Source organism: Macaca fascicularis, chromosome 13 (genome assembly GCF_037993035.2).
Source record: "Macaca fascicularis isolate 582-1 chromosome 13, T2T-MFA8v1.1".
Classification (NCBI taxonomy): domain Eukaryota; kingdom Metazoa; phylum Chordata; class Mammalia; order Primates; family Cercopithecidae; genus Macaca; species Macaca fascicularis.
Window position 1 is genome coordinate 57,493,493 of NC_088387.1, and position 24,455 is coordinate 57,517,947.

Consider the following 24,455-nt stretch of genomic DNA (forward strand, 5'->3'; position numbering starts at 1 on the left):
CTAATAACAATAATAGTTCTAACAGTAAGTACTTCCTACAGGGCAAGCTCTGTGCCAAGTATTCAACATTCATTATTTCACCAAATCCTCTCAACAGTCTCTGAGGTACTATTAGTATCCACATTTTCTAGATCAGGAAATGAAGGCTTATAGAGATTAAGCAAAAACCAGGGACCCATGTTGTTCTCCAGATCCTATGATTTGTAGTCTGTCTGCCTTCTCTCTACCTTTCAGAGTTTTAAAAAATGTTTGTTTCATATATAATATCCAGGATTTTTAGTTGTACCTAGGAGAATAAATAGAGAAAAGTAACTCTACTTCATCTTCTTGGAAGAAGTACTTTAAAATATTTTTATAATAAAAAAGGTGGTCATGGCCAGGCATGGTGGCTCATGCCTGTAATCCTAGCACTTTGGGAGGCCAAGGCAGGCAGATCACGAGGTCAAGAGATTGAGACCATCCTGGCCAACATGGTGAAACCCCATCTCTACTAAAAATACAAAAATTAGCTGGGCATGGTGGCGTATGCCTGTAATCCCAGCTACTCGGGAGGCTGAGGCAGGAGAATTGCTTGAACCTGGCAGGCAGAGGTTGCAGTGAGCTGAGATCGTGCCACTGCACTCCAGCCTGATGACAGAGTGAAACTCCATCTCAAAAAAAAAAAAAAAGTGGTCATATTTCATCACTCTAGTTGAAATACTCTTCTCAGCTCTCTATAACTCTCCAGTCTTTGGATATATATACAAATATTTGTATGTAGTTATAATCACAGCTCATAGCATTATGATGGTGTAGTTAATACCTTGGGCTTTGGAGACTAAGATGCCTGGGCCTGAATTCCAACTTCATGACTCCCTAACTTTGTGACCTTGATTAAACACTTCTATCCCTACCCGGCAGTAATGAGGTACCTCTCCCCTTCTTTGCTGGGATGGTATCAGAGGAGGCCTAGTGAATAGTAAGGACTTTCACCATCACTCAGCAGCAATGGGCCATCTCTACCACCATGTCTAATGGCCATGTGAGGAGCTAGAATTCCCACCCTGCCCAGCAGCAATCATGATCCCCTCCATACTCAACTATTTGTTAGCTAAGTGGGGAACCAGGACTTCTACCCCTACCTAGGAAGAATAGGCAGCATTCCTCTCTTTCACTTATCAGAACTATATCAGAAAAAGTCAGTAGAACCAATTTTAGGTAAGATGCAGAGTCTCATAATATGAACATATCCAGGACCACTCATCAACCAAGAACCAGAAAGATCTCAAACTGAATGAAAAAGGCAATTCATAGAAACCAACATTGAGATGACAGTGATGTTAGAATTATCTGACAGATTTTAAGCAGCCATGATAAAAGCAACAATAGCAATCATAAACACACTTGAAACAAATTGAAAACACACATGAAAAAATTGAAAACCTCGGCGAAGAAACACAAAGTCGCAGAAAAGAAATAGAAGAAATAGAAGCATACAAAGAAGAACTAAATGAAGTGAAAAATACAGAATGAAAACAAGAAACTTAGTGAACAGCAGAATGAAGGAGACAGAAGAAATAATCAGTGAAGTAGAAGAAAGAAAAACAGAAATTACTGTTTGAAAAACTGAGAGAAAAATAGGCTGGAAGAAAAATAGTCTTAGAGGCCTGTGGGACTAAAACAAGAGCTCTAACATTTGTGTCATCAGAACCCTAGAAGGAGAGAAGATGAGGGCAGAGCTAAAAATGTACTTGAAAAAATAATGGCTGAAAACTTTCTAACTTTGGCAGGAGATATAATCCTACAGATTCAAGAAGCTGAGTGAATCCCAAACAGAATATATCCGAAGAAATTCACAGCAACTCACAATTATAATTAAGCTTCTGAAAACTAAAGACAATGAAAAAATCTTGAAGGCAGTCAGAGAAAATGGACATTTTACCTAAAGGAGAAAGCAATTAGAATGACAGCAGATTTCTTGTCAGAAATCAGGGGAACCAGAAGGAAGTGGTACAACATTTTTCAAGTGCTGAAAGAAAAGAACCATCCACCCAGCATCTTGCAAAACTATCTTTCAGGAGTGAAATGAAAATCAAGATATTCTCAGATGAATGAAAATTAAGAGAATTTGTCACCAGCAAACCTACCATAAAAAATGGCTAAAGAAAGTTTTTTAAATAGAAAGGAAACAACAAAAGAAGGAAACTTGGAATATTAGGAAGGAAGGAAGGAAGAACATTATAAGCAAAAATATGGGTAAATATAATAGGTTTTCCTTCTCATCTTGAGTTTTCCAAATTATATTCTATGGTTGAAGCAAAAATAATAACACTGTATAATATGGTTCTAAAATGTATGAATATTTAAGATGATCATATTGTAAATGTGGGAGGTAAACAAATCTAGGCCAGGCGCAGTGGCTCACACCTGTAATTCCAGCACTTTGGGAAGCCAAGGTGGGCAGATCACTTGAGGTCAGGAGTTCAAGACCAGCCTAGCCAACATGGTGAAACCCCTGTCTCTACTAATAATACAAAAATTAGCCAGGTGTGGTGGCATATGCTTGTAATCCCAGCTGCTCAGGAGGCTGAGGCAGGAGAATCGCTTGAACCTGGGAGGCAGAGGTTGCAGTGAGCTGAGATGGTGCCATTGCATCCAGCCTGGGTGACAAGAGCAAAACTGCATCTCAAAAAAAAAAAAAAAAAAAAAAAGAAATCTTATCCCTTATTTGAACTATTAAAATGATGATACTAGTAGACTATAATAAGTTATGTGTATATAATGTAACACTTAGAGCAACCACCATAAAAGCTATATAAAGAGATGTACTAAAAATACTATAGATAAATCAAAATAGAATTCTAAAGAATGTTCAAGTAAGCCAAAAGAAGGGAGGGGAAAAAACAGAGAGGAGAAAAAATAAAATGGCAGACATAAACCCTAAAACATCAATAATTACATTAAATGTAAGTTTTCTAAATATACTAATTAAAAGGCAGAGATTGCCAGAGTGAATTAAAAACATGACCCAACTATACGCTGTCTAGAAGAAACTTACTTCAAATAAAATGATATAGGGTGAACCTAAAAGGATGGAACAAAATTATGTAAATATTAAATAAAGAAAAGAAAGATTGACTATATTAATGTTAAATACAGTACTCTTCAGAGGAAAGAAAATTACCAGAGACAGAGAATATTGATAATAACAAAAGAGTCAATCCACCAAGAAGACATAGCATCCTAAATGTGTATGCAACAAACAACAGAGCTGAAAAATGTGAAACAAAAACTGATAGAACTAAACAGAGAAATAGACAAATCCATAATTACAGTTGGAGGCTTCAATATCTTTATTTCAACAATTGATATAACTACCAGACAGTAAATCAGCAAGGATATAAAATAACTCAAAAAGGCTGGGTGCAGTGGCTCACACCTGTAATCCCAACACTTTGGGAGGCTGAGGCTGAGGTCAGGAGTTTGAGACCAGCCTGGCCAACATGGTGAAACCCCAAATACAAAAAATTACGTGGGCGCAGTAATGTGCATCTGTGGTTCCAGCTACTCGGGAGGCTGAGGCAGGAGGATCACTTGAGCCTGGGAGGCAGAGGTTGCAGTGAGCTGAGGTCACGCCATCACACTTCAGCCTGACAACAGAGTGAGACTCAGTCTCAGAAAAAAAAAAAAGAACTCAACAATACAATCAACTAACAGAATCTAGTCAACATTTGAAGAACACGTCACCTAAATACAGCTGAAAATACATTCCTTTCAAGTGCATGTGGATCATATGCCAATATAGCTCATATCCTAGGTCATAAAACAAACCTCAGCAAATTTAAAATAATTAAATCATATAGTGTGTTCTCTGAACATAATGGAATAAAATTAAAAATAACAGAAAGGAAAACTTTCTGTTATTTTGGAAATAACATTTCTGCTCAACTTAGGGATGAAAGAGCCCTTCTAAAGAATCCATGGGTCAAAGAGGAAGTCTCAAGGGGAAACAGGAATACGTTGAACTACATGAAGATGAAAATACAACATGTCAAAATTTGTAGGACATAGCTAAAGAAGTGCTGAGAGGGAAATTTAATTTCCTCTCATTAGAGGAAATTAATTTCCTACCTTAGAAAGAGGAAAAGTCTCAAATACATAATGTAAGCTACCATGACCAAACTTAAAAAAAGAAGAGCAGAATAAACCCAAAACAAGACAAAGAAATGAACTGGTAAACATAAGAGCAGAAATCAATAAAAACAAAAGCAGAAAAGCAATAGAGAAAATCAATGAAACAAAAAGCTGTTTCTTTAAAGGAATCAATAAAATTGACAAGCCTCTATCACGACGTACAAAGAAAAACAGAGAGAAGGCACATATAATCAATATCTGGAATAAAATAGCATATCTCTGAAGACTTCAGGAAAGACCCTGAAGGCATCAAAAGGATAATAAGGGAATACTATGAACAACTCTACATATATAAATTTGACAACTGAAGTGAAATGGACTGATACTTTGAAAAAAAAACTATGATAACTCACTCAATATGAGATAGGCCATGTAAATAGCCCTATAACTTTAACGACATTAAATTAGAAATGTTTAAAACTCTCCCCAGAGAAATCTCCAGTCCCAGATGTTTTCATCACAGAATTCCACCAAATGTTTAAAGAAGAATTAATACAAATTCTGTACAATCGCTCCCAGAATATGCAAAAGGAGGAAATATATCCCCATTAATTTTATGAAGTTACTGTTACCTGATACCCAAACAAGACAAAACAGTGAAAAAAAATAAAATTACAGAACAATGTCTCCCATGATAGATACAAAAATCCCTTAAAAACTGGCAAATAGAATTCAGCAACATAAAAACGATTACACATCATGACCAAATGGGGATTATTCCAGGGATGCAAGCCTGGTTCAATATCCAAAAACCAGTTTAATATATCATATTAACAGACTGAAATTAAAAATCACATGATTATATCAATTTATGCAGAAACAGTATTTGAGAGTATTTAACATCTTTTAATGGTTAAAAAAAGACCCAAAAAAATAAATAAAGGGGAACTTTTTCAACATGATAAAGAACATCTACCAAAATAATGTTATCGCAATTATACTTAATGGTGAAAGACTGGATACTTTCTTCCTAAGACTGGGAATAAAGTAAGGATGCCCACTCTCAATATTCTTATTCAACACAGTACTGGAAGTTCTGTTCAATTAATAATGCAAGAAATAAAAGGTATATGGATCAGTAAAGAAGAAATAAAATTATTTCTATATGCAGATAATGTGATTGACTATGCAGAAAATTTCAAGGAATCTACAAAAAAAGTCCTAGAAGTAATAAGTTCAACAAGGTCATAGGATGGAAGATGCAAAATAACATTCATTATATTTCTATATACTACAGATGAACACATGTACACTGAAATTAAAAATGACATGCCATTTATAATTGCTCAAAAAAAGAGAAATATTTAGTTATAAATCTAATATGACACATACAGGACTTTATTGTGAAAACTATATAACGATGATGAAAGACATCAAAGATCTAAATAAAGACATCAAAGGGCCGTATCATGTTCATGGACTGGAGGACAACATAGTGAAAATGTTGGTTATCCCTAAAGTGATAGGCAGGATTAACTCAATTTCCATTAAAATCCCAGAAGAATTTTGTAGATATAGATAAAACAAAACAAAAATCTCAACCTAAGTTATATGTATTATATAAAAATTAATTAAAAAATGGATTATAGACCTAAACATAAAATTATGAAACTTTTAGAAAGAAACAGGAAAAAATCTTCAGGACCTGGGGTTAGGCAGAGAGTTCTTAGTCTTGACAACAAAAGTTCATCATAAAAATAGAAATTAATAAATTAGATTTCATCAAAATTAAAAATTTTTGCTGGGCATGGTGGCTCACGCCTGTAATCCCAACACTTTGGGAGGCTGAGGCCAGCAGATCACTTGAGCTCAGGAGTTTGAGACCAGCCTGAGTGACATGGTAAAACTCTGTCTCTACATAAAGACAAAAAATTAGCTGGGCGTGGTGGTGCACGCCAGTAGTTGCAGATACTCTGGAGGCTAAGTGAGCTGAGATCCTGCCACTGCACTCCAGCCTGGGTGACAGAGTGAGACCCTGTCTATAAAAATATATATATAATAATAATAATAATATAAAAATTTTTGTTCTACAAAAGGCCCTGTTAAGAGGGCAAAAAGACAAATTATGGGGTGGGAGAAAAAATATTTGCAAACCACATATCTGACAAAGGACTAGTATCTAGAATATATAAAGAACTCTTGAAACCCCCAAAATCCAATTATAAAATGAGTACAAGACATGAAGGGACATTTCACCAAAGAACACATACAAATGGAAAATAAGACCTGAAAAGATGTTCAACACCATTAGCCATTAGAGAAATGCAAATTAAAAATCACAATGGGACATTACTACACACCTCTCAGAACAGCTAAAATTAAAAATAGTATCATCACCAAATGCTGTGAGGAGAAATGCAGCGAAACTGGATCCCACTGGTGGGAATGTCAAGTGATACACTCATTCTTCAAAAATGTTTGGCAATTTCTGATCATGATTTCTGTCATTCTCACAGTTGACCCTGGTCAATGAAACATGCTACTGCCAGACAACCCAGCAATTCTACTCCTGGGCATTTATTATCCCAGAGAAATCAAGACTTATGTTCCCACAAAAACCTGCACATGAATATTTATAGCAGCTGTGTTTTATGTAAATGCAACTTCAAGTCTCAAGCCTCTTTTTAATCCAATTGAAATCTTCTATATAGAGATTCTGGAGCCATCACTTCTACCTTTGCGAACTGAAAGAGAAAAAAAAAATGTGAAAATAAAATCAAGTACTTGATTTGAAGACCAATGCTAAGCCCTCTAGGGAAAAGGGGAAAGTTACACACTATATACACTGTGTAAATAAGGAATTACAGTGCTGCTTTTGTAATCATTAATCTGAACCTAGGCATTACTGGGCATATTTCAGATTCCTGCAAAAATAAAGTGTTTTAAAGTTTAGTGAATATTTATTGAACATCTACTATGTGCAAGCCATGAAATTTCCACATGAAATTAAACTCTGTACGTAACAGTTACCTACATTTTGCAGATGATAAAAATGAAGTTCAGAGAGGTTTAGATTCTACTCTCTGTCAGGCACTCTGGTGTTTATCATGATCAGATTTCATTCTCACAGTTGACCCTGGTCAAGTTTCCTACCTCCTGGTTTCTCAAGTTACTGGTCATCATTGAGAAGAGCATACAGGGGTACTCTGAGATTGGACCCCAAAATTAGGACAATGAATCTCTGAAGAGCTCTATATTAAAATGTGCAAAGAAAGGAAATCTTTGTGCATTCTTTTCTTCCCTTGCATTCTGGTCCTTCCTTTAGTGAGCTTGTTTTAGTAGGAACACAAAGAGAAAAAAATATAAATATGGAGCTGTTTTCAAAACTTCCAGGCCAGGTGTCTTAGTCTGTTTTGGGTTGCTATAAAATAATACCTGAGGAAGGGTAATTTATAAAGAAAAGTTTATTTGGCTCACAGTTCTGCAGGCTGTACAAGAAGCATGGCATCAGAGTCTGCTTCCAGTGAGGACCTCAGGAAGCTTCCATTCATGGCAGAAGGCAGAGGAACTGGCATGTTGCATGGTGGGAGGGAGCAATAGGCAGAGTGGAGGGCAGTGCCAGGCTCTTTCAAGCAATCAGATCTTGTAGGAATTCATAGAGCAAGAACTCCCTCATTACCACGAAGAAGGTACCAAGCCATTCGGAAGGGATTTGCCCCCAGGACCCAAACCTCCCTCTAGGCCCCACCTCCAACATTGGGGATCAATATCACATAAGATTCGGAGGGGACAAATATCCAAACTATATCACCAGGTTCTTGCAAATCAGAAGACAAGGCTTTGAGGGTCTTGGGGCACAGAGTTTATGCCATGCAAAGAAAGGAAAGTCATGAGAGGGGGATGCCATCTTGCCTGCCCTCTGTACTCCAGGGAGCATTCTCAGGAGTCTCCTGTACTGGAGGGGAGGGAGCCAGGGGGAGCTTCCTATGAGGAGACCCCACTATCTGGCACCAGCTGAGTGAGAACACCATTTGCTGGCAGGCATAGGAGCCACGTGGCAGTCCTTCTCTGTCCATCAACCACAGAATCCCATGCCCAGTGACTGCTGAGCTCCAGTCACACCACCCTGTATAGACTCCTCAACCCCCAGCAAGAGCCTAGGACACTTGTAATCCCCCCCACAGCAAAGGGTCCTTGGCCCCCAGAGGGGCAGGGATGGTGAAGGGAAGAGCCAGCAGAGGAACTTGGGTGGGGCTGGACTGTGAGGAAACCCTTCCTGGTTACAGGGGCAGGAGGTTCCTCACAGTGGGCAGAGCGCATCTCTGTAGATGATGATTAACTGACTTGAAGCAGCCTGAGGCCCTGGAAGATGAAGGTGAGGGGAAATGAGTTCTTTTCTCTCACTGGGCTCCAGGATTCCAAAGCTCTCTCAATTGAGTAGGCAGGTTCATGCCCTGTCCAACCAAGCTCGGGGGGGTAGTAAGGGGAGGATGTCTGTAACCTGGAGAAGCCAATTACGAAATGGCAAGTGACTAGTGTGACTCCTGGGCAGCAGCCTTGCATGGCAAGATCCATGGGTTTGCATTCCTGAGGAGTCCCAAGGAGCCTGTGGAGAAGATCCGGGGAAAGGCCAGCCTCCTGGAGTCTATGGTGCAAAGGCTGTGTCTTTTGGGCACCAAAAGGAAGGTTGACCCCCGAGTGTGGAAGTGAGGGACATCTGGCTGACAAGAGAACTTGATTGTGTTCATTTTCTCACCTTGCTCTGATCTGAAAGTGAAATTATTTTCATGTTATTATTTTTCTAGAGTTAAGTTAAAACAGTAGTTGCATGATAAGGAAGGGAGAGTGTGTGTGTGTGTGTGTGTGTGTGTGTGTGTGTGTGTGTGTGTGTAACCAGTGCTGAAGTATTAATCAACATGTATATTTCTAAAACTAGTGAGGCACAGTGGGGCCTCCCTAGCACCAAGATCTGAGAAAATAGCTCCAGTCTAGGAATGAGAACACATGCTCCCACTTTCAGCTAAACCCCCACTTCTTTGCCTATAAAATGGAGGGCTTGGATTGAATGTTTGCAAAACATTATAATCCTAGGATGTGTAGTTTTCCTTAGATCCTCACAAGTGTTTAAGTCAAACCATTCCTAACACTAGGTTTCTCTTCCTTAAGGTCAGCTGGCTGTATATGCGTGTCCTGTGTGTATCTGTTGTACCCATAATATATATGATATACATGTAGCGTACTGTGCAGTGTGTGAGTGTGTTGTGTGTATACTATGTGTCTGCATGGTGTGTCATACACTATTTGTTCTTGCTGTCCCAAGCAACCCCTCATATTGCCCAATCAATGCTAGATTTCTGGATCCTCCAGAAATCCTCTGTCTCATACCCAGGCAAATAAGCAAGAACACATGCGTGAAGTGACTCTTGGGCTGCAGCCAAATAGCTGGAATTACATGCTTTGTAGAGAACCAGGGACGTGGCATGACAATGGGAAATTCAGTATGTATTTGAAAGCCAGATTCCTTTTTCCAGAACCTGAAAGAGCAAGAGAGGTAGAGGCTAGCCTGTCTCTTGCTGGTATGTGTGTGTGTCTCTAGAGGGCATGATTTATTAAAATCTCTGTTGTCTCTAACATGCCCCCATTCACATGCACATTTGCATTTCAGACTCCAATTTTCAAGTCAGCGTTTCTTTCCTCTGCATCTCTTCCTCTGACTCTGTTGCTCTTCATTCATTTCCTCAGCCCCTTTGCTTTCTCATTTTCCTTGGAATAGTGAGTCAAGCTCTTTCTGGACAGTAGTTTAGGGTTCTTAATCCACTGCATGGACGAGGCCCCCAGATTAAAGCAGGGGAGATTAGAATGCTGTGCAGTTGTTGGAATGCTGGGCCTCAAAGTCTTTTGACTACTTTCACCTTCCTGGTTATAGGAGGAGGGCTTCCCCTTGATTCTGGGGAAATACAGAGATGCCAGTGTCCAGCTTGCCATTCCGCATGTGTTCCAGTCATGTTCTGTCCAAGTCCATACTAAGTAGTTTAAAGTGATAATTATTTATTTGTTCATGAATCTGCAATTTGGTCAGGGCTAAAAGGGATAGCTCATCTCTGCTTCCACATGGAACTTACTGGGGTGGCTTAAAGGCTGGGGTAGCTCGAAGGTGACTCAACAGCTGGTGCTGGAGTCATCTGAAGTTCATTCACTCACACATCTGGTGTTTGATGCTGGCTGTTGACTGGGACCTTAAGTGGGACTGTCAGCTGGAGCACCTACATGTGGCTTTTCTATGTGACTGGTGTTCTCACAGCAGAGCAGCAGGGTTGCAAGAGTGAGCGTTTCAAGAGACAAAATGGAAGTGCATATTATTTTTATGACTTAGTCTCAGAAGTCATTTAGTGTCACTTCTGCTACATTCTATTGGCCAAGGCAGTTACAAAGTTCTGTCCAATTCTAAGAGGGGGTAACCCAGACCCACCACTCAATGGGAGGAGGGTTCAATGTCACATAGGAGGAACAGCATGTATAGTGTGTGTGTGTGTGTGTGTAGTGTGCAATGCACTACCTTGTACTAATGTAATATACATGTATGGAGTATGGTGAACACACACTACATTGAAAATTCAGTCTGCCACATCTCTTTCCATACTCACAATTCCTTTCTCTACCTCTTATAGTCCTGCTGGTTTAAATTTATTGACAGAGATGGGATTCGCAGTAAGGACTGTCATCCCATGGGTGCCAAAGCTTACACTTGGCTTGAATCACGTGGTAGGCAGGATGGCCCCAAGATTCCTACGTGGTATAGATACCCTGTGTAATCCCCTCCTCTTGAATGTCAGGGACCTGTGAGTATGATAGAATTTTACTGGAGTGATTAGGTTACATGATCTGGCACAGGTGGGGGAATTTTGCTGATGTAATTAACGTCTCTCCTGTTACTTTGAGTCAAACAAAAGGTAGATTACCCTGGGCAGGCTTGACATAATCAGGCAAGTCCTTTAAAGGAGGTTCAGGCCTTCCCCAAAGAGAAGGTTCTCCTGCTCGCTTTGAGGGAGTGAGCTGCTGTGTAGTAAGAGGGCCCCACAGCTAAGATATGAGGGAGCCTCAAGTTGCTGAGAGCAACCCCTGGCCAACAGCCAGCAAGAAAACAAGGAGCACAGTCCTACAACTGTAAGGAAATAAATTCTGTCAACAACCTGAATGGACTTGGGAGAACCCCAGCTGAGAATACACCTGGCTGACGTCTAGATTTCAACTGTGTGAAACCCTGAGCGGAGAACCCAGCTACTATGTGTCTAGGTTCCTGACCCCCAGAAACTATGAGATGATGAATGTGTGTGGTTTGAGCTACCAAGTTTGTGGTAATGTGTTACACAGCAAAAGCAAACTACCATAAGTCAAAACCATGAGCTCTTTTGGCAAGCAAGCTTTATTGGATGGGTAACTGGAGAAACACATGGCAGATCCAGTAGCGAGACTACACACATGCTGAAGGACCCAGCTCAAATGTCACCCCTCTGCCATCGTTGTGGATTCCCCTCCGTTAAAAGTAATCTCTTGCATCTGAAATCCTATAGCTTTGTTTGTCCCTGTTTTGTGATACTTCTCGTATTCTACTTATATTTATCGGTGTTCATGTCTTGTCTTTCTTGTTGGATTGTAAGGTCCTCCCAGTGGAAACAGTGTCCCATTTATTTTTGTGGTGCCGAGGTACTTTGCATAATTCTTTGCATATCAATAAAGATGTATTGATAATTCATTAAATGTTTTGTTTTTCAAGGACAGGACTTAAACTTTTATTTATTGATGAAGTTTACGAACACATTTTGCTGTGATGATGATCAAGAGATGGTCATCACTATCGTTTTAAAGGTATTAGTTGAAAATATCAAAACCAGCCAAACATTCTGTCCTCATTTGCAGTCAGTGAGAATGTTTCTGTCATTTGAGATTCTGAAATTAAGCCTACGAATGTTCATCCAATAGATTCTGGTTCCCAGGCACTGAAGCTGTCTGCCAAGGGAGAATCACAGATCTGTCTGAGTAATCTTTATTTTTATCCTGAAAATGGAGAAAAGAATTTCCTACACCAATAGGGACAAGCTACTATTTAGCTATTACCTCTAGAATTAGGGACACTGTGCTCATGGGAGGTAGGAATAAAATTTCTTCTTGGAGCACTAAATGCAGGTCTATTTAGAGAAATGAGTAGCCTTTAGCTCCTCTTTTGAATTCAGTTTTGAGACATTGAACATAGAGAAAGCAGAAAGGTCAAAGGATAGAAAATACTCATGCTTTTAGGATGGCAAATATTTTGTATCAAAAGAATCCTGGTTGCTTTGGGCCCAGGAGGCAAGCCCTTGGGAGGCTCTTTCAGAGGCCCCGGCACCCTGCCTTAGGAAACCCCTTGTGGAGTTGTGCCTGAGGAACTGCACCTCACAGGAAACTGTTTTTGGCAAGTTTGATGATTAATAACAAGAAGAATTACCATTAACAATCATCCTTGTAGCTCTTCTAAAACTAGAATTTTAGTGCCACGGGGATTCTGTTTGGCCAATTATTAGTCATGTCTGTGTTTATGTGCTTTAGGGGAGCGCCACCTGATTACTCTGGGCTCAAGAACACCTTTTGAGGACTTACGGATCTGGGCCTCATAAAAACAGGGGGTAGAAACACTGCATTTATATATATCCGAGGAATTTGCAAAGAGTTTCATATACATGTCTCACTATACCTGGGGATAGGCAAAAGCCATCCTCTTCTAACTGAGGCTAATGTGGATAGTGAAGTTCAGGCTCCATGATTGTTAGGGCCTCAAATGGCATCTACTTTGTTAGGAAATTTAAAGTGTGTGTCCTCTTCTGGTTGCCAGATCTCACAAGGCTCCAGACATCTGGAGCCGACAGATCAGGTCACTACTAGTTAGCATCAAGATGGTGTTAAAGCCCTGAGTCAAAATTAATCATAGCAGCTATTCTCTAGTTCACCCTATGGTTATCCCCAGGGTCATTAATGAAACTGGATGTGACAGGTCCAGATTTTACATTTCATGTAGAGAACCAATAAGCATTTATGAAATCTACCAGGAATTATTTCCCAATAATCCTGGCATGAGATCTCTGGTGTATTTGCTGTTTAGGCTCTAGACAGTCCTTGGAATTCACTGGGCATTTATCCTTATAAATAGCTTGCAAGCACAATGTCTTAGGAAAAAATTCTGCAGTGTGATGTACATTTGAAAGTAGGTGGGACAGTAGGAAGCTAGGAAGAGAGCTGGTGTATACCACTCTCTCCTCCATTGTAATGGGAGGTGGGTGTGGGTGGAACGAAGAGGAGGGAGAACATTTGGGATCTAAGGAACAAGAAGGTTAGGATAAGTGGGCTAAGTTCATCCAGTTCTTGCCTTAGCTTCTCTGGGAGAGTTTTTTAAAAACTCAGATTTCCACCCAGTTCTAATAGATCACGGTCTCTAGGGGTGGGGCCCAGAGATCTGCATTTCAGGCATTCAAGTGATTTTTGTGCACCTGAGGGATCATTGGCTTGGGCCCCTAGGGACCCAAAGTGCTCATGTCTCAGGGTTGTGACTGAGGACCTGAGGACCTGCATGCTGGAGGAATCTGTTTTTAGCAAGCTTGATTATTAATATTGAAGCTTGAAAACCACCGGTATAACTAATGACAGACTGCAAGCAGCAGTGTAGAGATCCCTGGACTAAGAGTCAGGGTCCTGAGTTCAAGTTCTGCCACAAGCTTCCTGCGTGACTTTGTACAAGTCACTTTGCCTCTCTGGCTCTTAGTTTCCGCATCTGTAAAATTGGGGCAAGGGTGAACAAAATAAGTGCTAACATTCCATCCTGCACTCACACTCTGGTTGGAAGACTATCTCTGACACAAATGCCTGGAGCCACGCAGGGACTCTATGGCGATCCCTGTGCAGATGCAGGGAGGACGGGCGAGGGGACACAGAGAAATGCGTGAAGCAGAGTCTCGCCATCAAGGTAGCTCTTGATTTTGTGGGGCCTGAAGCTCATGTAATTTGTGAGGCCCTCTTTAATAAAAATAATGCAAAACTACCATCAACAATTAAATGTAAGGCCGGGCACAGTGACTTATGCCTATAATGCCAGCACTTTGGGAGGTTGAGGTAGGCGGATCACTTGAGGCCAGGAGTTCAAGACCAGCCTGGACAACATGGCGAAACCTCTTCTCTACTAAAAATACAAAAATTAGCTGGGTTTCCTGGCATGCATCTGTAGTCCCAGCTGCTTGGGAGGCTGAGGCATGAGAATCGCTTGAACCTGGGAGGTGGAGGTTGCAGTGAGCTGAGACTGCACCACTACACTCCAGCCTGGGCGACAGAGCAAGACTCTGTCTCCCCCACCCCCACAAATTTAAATATAAAACTGAATGTTTATTTAGAATAATACAAGAAATAACAATAAACTACATACTTTATGAAAAGTGTCATAAATACAGAATCCAGAAAAATAACAATATTCTAATGAATTTATTGCCCAAAACAACTTCATAATACTTTTTCCCTATAGTTTTGGGCAACATACACTTTTTCTCTTCATGTGACAACAATTTTGTAACTATCATTTTCTTTGGAGAGAATAGAAAGATAATCTTTGCTCTAATGTGTCTGAAATTTGTTTTTCTAAGCTACTGATAGTTATTAAGAGTCCTTTCAGCTTCAGAATTCATTATTGGTAATATCCTGTACATTTTACGGATTGTCATCAAATCTAGGAAAACCTTAATCAAGCTGCTTTTGTATCTGAGTTGTAAGAATTGGAAGAATTTTTCCATATACTAGCTTTTGGCTTTGTACATTTTAATCCTTGTTTTTTCTCCATTTCCTGCATAGTTCTAGTGCTGGCTGCCACAGGCCACATTCATACACACCACCAGTGTGCCTCCATGTCAGACACTGGTGAGTTGGCAGAGTGGGTTGTCAGAGCCATTTCTATAGCAGGATGGCTAGCCGTTACCGACCTGTACATGGAAGTGACACAAACACCCCCCTAACCCGACACCAAATGTATCCTTGACTCCACTTCTGCTTAACGAGATCCCTGAGATGCCCTTGATCACTCCAGGACAGCCTGACCTGAGGGGAAGCATGATGGAAGGGGAAGGAAGGTGGAAAGAAGGGGTGATCTTTAACCTATTGCTGTAACATGAATATATTTTTTCTATATGTATATTTTATGTATCAATTTTCATATAATTTGTATTGCAGGAGGAATGAATATTGTGTGTATAATATATATAATATGCTATGGGCTGAATTGTGTCCCCCACAAAACTCATATGTAGAAGCCCTAGCCCCCCAGTGTGATGGTATTTGGAGATGGGACCTCTGGGAGGTAATCAGTGTTAGATGAGGTCAAGAGTGTGGCACTCTCACAGTGGGGTTAGTAGCTTTTCCTGCAAGCCAGGAAAAGAGGCCTCACCAGGAACTGAATCTGCCCGACCTTTCTTCTTGGACTTCTCAGCCTCTAGAACTATGAGAAATAAATCTGTTGTTTGAGCCACTCAGTCTATGGTACTTTTTTTATAGCAGCCCAAGCAGACTAATACATTATATATACTATTAGTAGATCTATGTTGCCACATGAACCCATTGCTAGGGCCCTTCCAGGGCCATAGAGGAGCCAGTGCAAGGAGGAACCAGGATCTTAAGCTTCATTGGCATCATGGTAACCTGCCTGTCTCTGATGCTGAGACAGAGACTGGGGTTGACTATGGGGATCACAGGGCTGAGATCCTTTCCCTGAAGCTGCTGTGTGGTTTGAGACACTTGGGCAGACACCTCTAGGGTGAAGTACTGTGACCATGGCAGCAGCCTGGGGTGTGGGGTTGGCTTGTATTTCTTCCCTCTCCTCTCATCCCTCATTTAGAATTCAGGAAGGTTAGGGCCACACCTGTCCAGGTAGCTGAGCTGAAATCTCTTAGTTATCCTCACCATCCCCAACCCCCATGGCCCCCATGAAAGGGTGAGATTTTAACCCTTCAGAGGAAAGGGAAGGGAAATCCTAAAACAAATCTCATGAAAAGAGGCTGAGAAACAGCAACACTTCCTTGGTACCAGCTTAAAGAGAGCATGTGGCAAAGCTGGACTGTCAGCAGAGGGTCCCACAGGAAGTGTGCCTGACTAGATTGTGTTAGGAGCTGAGGCAGCAGGAGGCTCCAGCAAAGACATGAGAGGGGACCCTGCTGGGGCTTAGGAGTGGGAGATTGGACAGTGAAGGGTCCTGAATGGGTGATTGACTTCAAGAGACCGAGAGATCACTGGAGACCTTTCAGAATCCCCAAACATGTGAATACCCAAGAACATGCAGACTCAAGGTCAGTGGAAAACAATAAAGCCCCCTTGTTGATATAGCAGCTGCAGTCAGCCAGGTTCACTTACCAGCTAAGTGACACTCGGGAGCACCAAGCTTCCAGAGAGAAATATTTACAAGTCGGCCTCCTTCAAAATGACATCCATGTCATGAGCATTCTGAGTCATGAAGGACTAGTTCATGATGGTTAAATTAGCAAATACCATGAGCCTACTTAAAAAAAAAAAACCCAGTTTGGTGACCACCAGAGGCTGGAAGAGGGAGTGTGGCCCTGCCGACACCTTGACTTCAGACTTCTGGCCTTCAGAACTGTGAGAGAACACATTTGTGTTGTTTTAAGTCACCAGAGTTGTGGTCATTTGTTACAGCAGACCCAGGGAGCCCACACAGACACCTAATAATGGCACAACACTTGGCTCCCAAGGAACAATACAGCCAGGTTACATTCCACGTTATGTAGTCATAATAATATCATCCCTCAGGACTGATAGAGCCAACTTTCAAATATAATCATATTAGGAGGATGGGAGATAGGAAGCAAGAAGAACGTATGTATGCATTAAGAGAAGTAAATCCTTCCCCATAAGGGAAGTAGATGGAAAAAAATAAAATAAAATACAATCCCCAGTTTTGTAATTGCAACAGAATCATGCAATATGTTCTCTGTATTCATTTCCTATCATGGTGTTACAAAGACCACATAGGTAGTGGCTTACCACTCACCCAGGCTGCAGTGCAGTAGCGTGAACATGGCTCACTGCAGCCTCAACCTCCTGGGCTCAAGCAATCCTCCCACCTCAGGCTCCTTAGTAACCGGGACGACAGTAACATGCCACCATGCCTGGCTGATTTTTGTATTTTTTGTAGATACAGGGTTTCACCATGTTTCTCAGGCTGGTCTCCTGGACTCAGCAATCCCCCCTGCCTTGGCCTCACAAAGTGCTGGGATTACAGGCATGAGCCACTGCACCTGGCTCCAACACACATTTCTTATCTCACATTTTCTGTGGGTCAAAAGTCAGTGCACAGTTTAGCTAAATCCTCTGCTCAGGATCTTTTAAGCCCGCAATCAAGGTGGTGGCTGGGCTGTGTTCTGGTGACTTGCTTGGGGAAGAATCTGCTTCCAACCTCATTCAGGTTGTTGGCAGAATTCACCTCCTTGTGGTTGTATGACTTTGGTCCTGGTTTCTCGATGACTATAGGCCAAAGGCCAACCTCACCTCTTAAAGGACAGCTGTAGTTCCTGGCCACATGGCCCTCTCACAGGCTCTCTCTCAACATGACAGCTTTACTGCATGGCAGTAAGGGAGATTCTTTCTCTCTAGTTTACAGAGCCTTATGTAAAGTAGCATAATCACGCTCCCATCACTTGTGACATATAACATAATTTAATCAAGGAAGTGACATCCCATCACCTTTGCCATATTTTATTTGTTAGAAACAAATCACAGGCTCTGCCAGTAATAAAAGGGACTGGATGATATAACGTGTTTTGTCGGCAGTCACTGTAGGATGTGTCTGCCACATTCTACTGTGTGTCTGACTTTTTCCTTTTCATTGTTGTGCAATATTCCTCTGCACGTGACTAAACCACAGTTTAACTATTCTACTACTGGTAGATATTTGGGGTGTTTTAGTGTTTAGTTATTAAGAATAATGCTATTTTAAGTAGTCTTGTACATGTCTCTAAATGACTATATGCATTCATGTCTCTGGAGTATATAATTAGGCATGCCCAGTTTTTTTTTTCCTTTCTGTAATTTAATTCATTCAATACTTATTTACAATAAACTCTTCTTGCTGCAATTTGAAAAGTCACAACTGGGGATGGGGCTAGAGTGTAAAAGAAGGGTTGACTTTTGATGCGACAATTATGATTTACATCCCCCTACCCCACTCCCTGCCGCTAAGGTGGTGCTGATTGGATCTCTATTCTGTGAAAGCTTTGCTGATGATTTCTCTCCCTTCCACCTTTTCTTCTGGCAACCAATCAAACATAAAATAGTGCCCACCCACCCTAAACTTAAGAGAGTACACCATGGTTGCTAGCTTGGTTTTAGGGGGTATAGGTTTCCAGCTCTCAGGGACAGCATTTTCTGTGTTTTTCTCAGCTCATAGCTTTAGTCTGCACATGTCTGAGAGCCTTGGCCACCAGAGGACCCCTACAGATGCACAGTGAGACCTCAAAAGCACTGGAGCCTAAATCTGTAACTTCAGAAGGACTGCCAGAGTCAGGCTCCAGCCCCAGAGGAGGCTTTCCCCTTCAGTGCAAGGGAAATGAAAAGATTCAGTTCAGTCATATTTAGAAGGGAAAGGCAGGTGATGAAGAAAACTAATTCACAAAAAGATAAACTCTCCAGCCCTTCTTTGGAGTCTGAGGTATCTTTCTTCCTCTGACCAGAAACTGAGAAGGTCCCACAAGGAGTTCTTAAATACAGGTGAACCCCATTGTAAGGCCAGCCAGAGCTAAAAATCATGTAGTATGTGATCTGAACTCAAAATGATTCAATTATTCTACACAGCTGCTTTTGCATGGAAGTGTTTGTGGTTGGCATGACTGCACATCTAATCACCCAGCTTCTAATTTCAAGTCCTCTTCAATTAATGTTGCCTCATCTCTCATACCCAATCAAAATAAGTATAAATTCTGTCTGTGTAATCTCATAATCATGTATTAAACTATCTCTCCTTCTTTGCCTCCGTGACTGTGCCCTAAAGTCTTGCATCATTGTTTCCTGGATTCTTAATAATGGTCATCACTTATTAATATTCATTGTATGTCAGGAGCTCTGGTAGGCACTTTATATATATTATATCATTTATATATAATGACATCATTATATCATTTAATTTAAGAGCATTCCTGAGAGGTAGATACTCTTGTCTCCAATCTATCTATGAGGACAGAGAGGCTTAGGGAGTTTAGACTTTGCCAAGTTACACAGCTTATATATGGCAGAAGTGGGATGCCAGCCCGGATATGTTGATGCCAAAGTCTGTGACACTCCAATGTGGCACTCTAATGGTGGCCAGTTGATCCTGCCCTAGACAATTACAGAGGTGTGCTCTGTTCCACTGATGAGACTAGGTGAAGAACTAGAAGTGATTTCAACAGGAAACTGATCCTGCTCTTCAACTATTACCAGAAAGAAAGGCCCAAGAATAACTATTCTAAAAACACAATAGTCATTCTGGCAGAAGTCTTTGGAATTTAATTAACATGTATCCAACAATACTATGCAACAGGTTGACTCTCAGTTCCTTATGGGTACATTTTTCACATAATTTATTCTGGCATGACCATTCCTTCATTCAGCTAGTATTTACAGAGCACCTGTAATATTCCAGGCACTCTTCTGGGTGCTAGTGATATTGCTGTGAAAAGATGACAAAGTCCCTGCCTTCATGAAGCCTACATTGTAGAAGGAGAAATAGAAAACAGATAATCAGACAAAGAGATGAACAACTGAGTATATGCAATGAGTGCTATGCAGGGCATGTATAGGCTGCTATCATAAAGAACAGCAGGGGTGGAGGGATCCTTAACCTGAGACTTGAAGATTGAGAAAGAGACAGCAATGCTATGTGCAGCAGGAGGGAACTTTCAGGCAAACAAATCATGTGTTCAAAGCCTCTGAGCAGTAAAAAGGCTTGGGTTGTTCCAGGTGCTAAAAGAAGTTGAGTGTGATAACAGTGTGGTGACTGATGGAGAGAGGAGTGAGATGACATTGACAAGGTAGACTGAAGCCAGGTGCTATAGGGCAACACTTCGGGTTTTATTCTAAGGGCAATAGGAAGGCACTAAAGGGTTCAAGACAGAAGAGTGGCAAGATAGGATTTGTGTTTTTAAAAATCTGCTCTTGATTCTGTATGGAGAGGGAATGTATGGGATGGAAGTGGGGAGATCAGTTATAAGGCTTTCACATCCCCTTTACACTTGTAGTGGTTCGAGTGTAATGGGTCTTAAAATTTATATGTTGAAGTTCTAACCCCCAGTACCTCAGAATGCGACTGTGTATTTGAAGATATAGGGCCTTTAAAAAGGTAGTGAGGTTATCAGGGTTGGCCCTAATGCAGTATGGCTGGTCTCCTTATAAGAAGAGAATATTAGGATGCAGAGAGATGCACAGAGATGAAGAGATATACGTGGACCTGAGACATACTTCTGAGGAAGAAGTGACAGATGAATTAAACATGAAGAGTATGGGAGAAGATGAAATCAAGGGTGACCCCCAGATATCTCTGGCTTATGCTACTGGGTGGATGGTAGTGTCAGTTACTGAAAAGAGGAGGCTGGGGAGGAGCATACTTGGGAAGTGAAATCAAAAGCTCTTGACCTGTTAAACTGGGGATGCCCATCAGGCATGTGAGTGGAGATGTGGAGTAGGCAGATGGTGGAAACAAGGCTGAACATCAGGGGAAATGTAAGGGCTGGAGATAGAAAGTTGACAGCTGTGCCATGTCAGTGGTATTGGAAGTCAAGTGAGTGAATGAGCTTATTGAGGAGAAGGGACAGAGAAAAGAACTGAGCGTCTTGGAGAAACTCATGTTGAAATCTCTGGCAAAGGAGGAAGAGTCAGGCAAGGAGACTGAGAAGGTGTGGCCAGTGAGGTAGGAGAAAACCAGGAATCTATGGTGTGAATCAAAAGAGAAGGCTTAAAGAACAAGGAAATGGTCAGCTGTGCCAAATGATGCTGAACAGTTGAGTGGGATGAGGATAGGAGAATATTCCATGGACTTGCCAAGGTGGAGGCCATGCTATTCTTGACAAGAGCACCAGGGTGGTGGTTGCTGAGGCTAAAATGAAGTGAATTAGGAATGAATGAGAAGTAACTAAGTGGAGACAAAATGTGTAAGGATCTCTTACTAGACATTTGATTTTGGAGAGGAGCAGAGGAGTGAGGAAACAGCTGGAGAGAGTGAGGAGCCAGGACGACAGAGGGTAAGGAAGAGATTGTGTTGCAGGAGAGGGAGGAGAGACCTGAAGGAGTGAAGATCTGCTTTGGGGGAAAGGGGTGAGATCCTGGGCACCCTTGGAAAGACTGGGCTTTGCCTGGAGAGGGGACACCTTCTCTGCTACATTAGCACGAAGGAAGGAGATGCTGGTGGGCTTAGGCTTCATCTGATGCCTTCCGTTTTCTCAAGGAAACAGGAGCCCATGTCATCAGCTGAGAGGGGGAGAGAGAAGGGAGTTGTTGAGAAAAGAGAAGGCAGGAAAGAGCCCGTTCATAAAGTGGTGTGTTGGTCCAGGTCCTTAAGAAGCAAATGTCAAGATGGGAATAAGCATACAAAGATTTTATTACTTGAACCACCTGTGGGAACAAGTGAGGAGGGAGTCAGAAGAGGCTGGTACAGCTGTCCAACAGTGCTGCAAGTCTGACCCTGAGTGAAGGAGAAAAGAAAGGGAGATTGGATGGAAGCATCCTAGATTGCCATGAAATCTGGGGAAGGTTTGGCAGGATTAATGCTGAGCCAAAGTTCGCTGTCAGAGGAGTGCCCTGTTTCCCCTGAATGAGCTTGACTTGTTATCCCTGTTGAGCTCAGCCACTGGCTGCAAGCAGCCTGTGGGAAGGTGGCCTTAGAGTCAACACAGTGATGGCTTTCACAGTACAGTGGCTGGGGCCTGTGGTTAATTACACATACACTGCAAGACACATTCTCATGGTCACCACAATGAGGAAAGTGAGCTTACTTAGAATAGACACAGTCATGCTATCAGGCAGTGCTGGGCACCCATTTGAAGTTTGCAATTATAATTTTAAAGTGAAAGCCATCTTTCCTTGGAAACTGTGATGCTCAAATTTAAACACTTCGTGAATGCATGATTGAGCTTTTCAGACTGAATTCCCAGTCTGAATAAACTTCAGGCCAACATCAATGTGATCAATATTCTATGGAGTGAAGATTTGAGACCTTGACTTCTCATATGTTTGTTTTCTGGATTGGACCCAGAAATATTCTCTAAGTTTGTTCCTTCTATAGTGCTGCCCCAGTCCACCTTTGGACAGAGACAAATTCCTTTTGTTCATATGGGAGTCACGGTCAAGTCCTTCATTCTCATAATCTGTGCCTTTCAGCACATGTAGCTTCTGAAAAGTCCATTTTTAGAAATACGATTTTTCTGATACCAAAAGTAATATATGTAAAAAATATGAAAACTACACTGCTGGTGACCTGCCCACATTCCTTAATCCACCTGGAAGTCATCTGCAGTTAGTGGATGGTTCTGTTATATATGGATGGCTTCCTTTCTCAAGCACCTTTGTCCCCTTCTTGAGAACATTCTCTGGCTATAGGAGCTTTCTTGGCTTGCACATAGGGTGGTTGAAAGTGCTGGGAGTGCTGGGGAGTTAACATTTCCAGAAGTGATCCTTAAAAATGGAGAATGAGAGTGGGTGGATAAATATCTTGACCAGCTATCTTGACCCTTGATGGGACTGTTCTGAGATGTGTTTCATAGAGTCTCTCAGTTTCCCTTGAGGGATTTAGCTCCAGTTGCCAACAGTGGTAACCCATTCATCAGCACATCCCATACTGACCTTCTTTTCTTTCTTCTACTTCTTCACCCCACTTTTAGTGCCTCCTTCTATTATCTCCCAAACAGCTGCACCCAAATTCTCCTTTCAGGAGTGAATAGAACCCAAAACTAGCATAAGCACAAAGCAGTCAAATTCTACCACCTAGAAATAGACAGCTAACAGTTTATATTCTTTCATTCTGTCTATTCTTTATCTTTCTGTGTGTATGTGTGTATGTGTGTGTGTGTGCATGTGTGTGTGTGTGCATGTGTGTGTGTATATATATATGTATATATATTCTCCATGTTTAAATTCTTCTTTTTTCCATGTTTGATGCTGTACATCCTATTTTGTTACTGATTTTTTAAACCTGTAATATTATAGACAATTATCAGGTCATAAAAATTATGATATAGAAAATAACTGTTAACGACTATCTAGTATTTCTTTGGATGTGTGTCACATTGATTTTGAAGATTACTGATCTGCCTTTAATCAGTAATAGAAAGTTACTCTACTCTAGCTGAGTTCTTTCCAAATAATGTATCTTCCAACCACGTGTGACCCAACTTTTAGCAAACAGTTATGGAGGATTGCCTGACGGACATGCAGTCTACCCTTAGATAGCATAGATCTTATTTCCCAATCCAAATCAGGTGAGTCTACTACTGGGTTGATGTATTTGGCCTCTCTCTCTTTGCCACCTCTTAGAATTGCTGGTCCTAAGTTGAGGTTTGGAATGTCACCTCCAGGAACCCTACGGAATAGCTGTAGAGAACTTAGCATTGTATAGATTGCTGAGAATCTATGAGACTTCCCTTGTGTGAGAACTTGGAGGAAAATTCACTCAAGCCCCAGAATAAGGAAAAAGAAAGCTCTCACTGAGGAACTGGCTTTCTTTTGTCTTTTGTTCATTGTCAGTTTTGTAACTTTTACATTCTCATTTTTGCTTTGTTTCATAAGAAGCTCAGAGCTTAATTCATACCCTATTTTTGGTAATTATATAAGATCAGTGTAAATCACTGGATACTAACTTTCCTTCCAAATTAATCTTTTTACTACCCCTTCTTAATTTTCTCCTTAAACTTGGTTTCTCTTCAAATAAAAAAAATCTTACATTGGGTAGTGTATTAGTCTGTTCTCATGCTGCTAATAAAGACATACCCGAGACTGGGTAATTTATAAAGGAAATAGGTTTAATTGGCTCACAGTTCCACATGACTGGGGAAGCCTCATAATCATGGCAGCAGGCAAATAAGGAGCAAAGGCACGTCTTACATGGCAGCAGGCAAGAGAGCTTGTGCAAGGGAACTCTCATTTATAAAACCACCAGGTCTCATGAGACATATTCACTACCACAAGAACAGTATGGGGGAAGCAGCCCCATGATTCAATTATGTCCACCTGGCCCCACCCTTGACACATGGGGATTATTACAATTCAAAGTGAGATCTGAGTGGTGATACAGCCAGACCAAAGCA

General features: G+C 41.2%; 1 protein-coding gene across 1 annotated transcript in view; it reads left to right on the top strand.

Moving 5' to 3' along the window:
* Positions 1-24,455, top strand: part of LOC141408271 (uncharacterized) — a 63,757-nt gene that overhangs the window by 25,949 nt on the left and 13,353 nt on the right. The gene's annotated exons all lie outside the window — the stretch shown is intronic.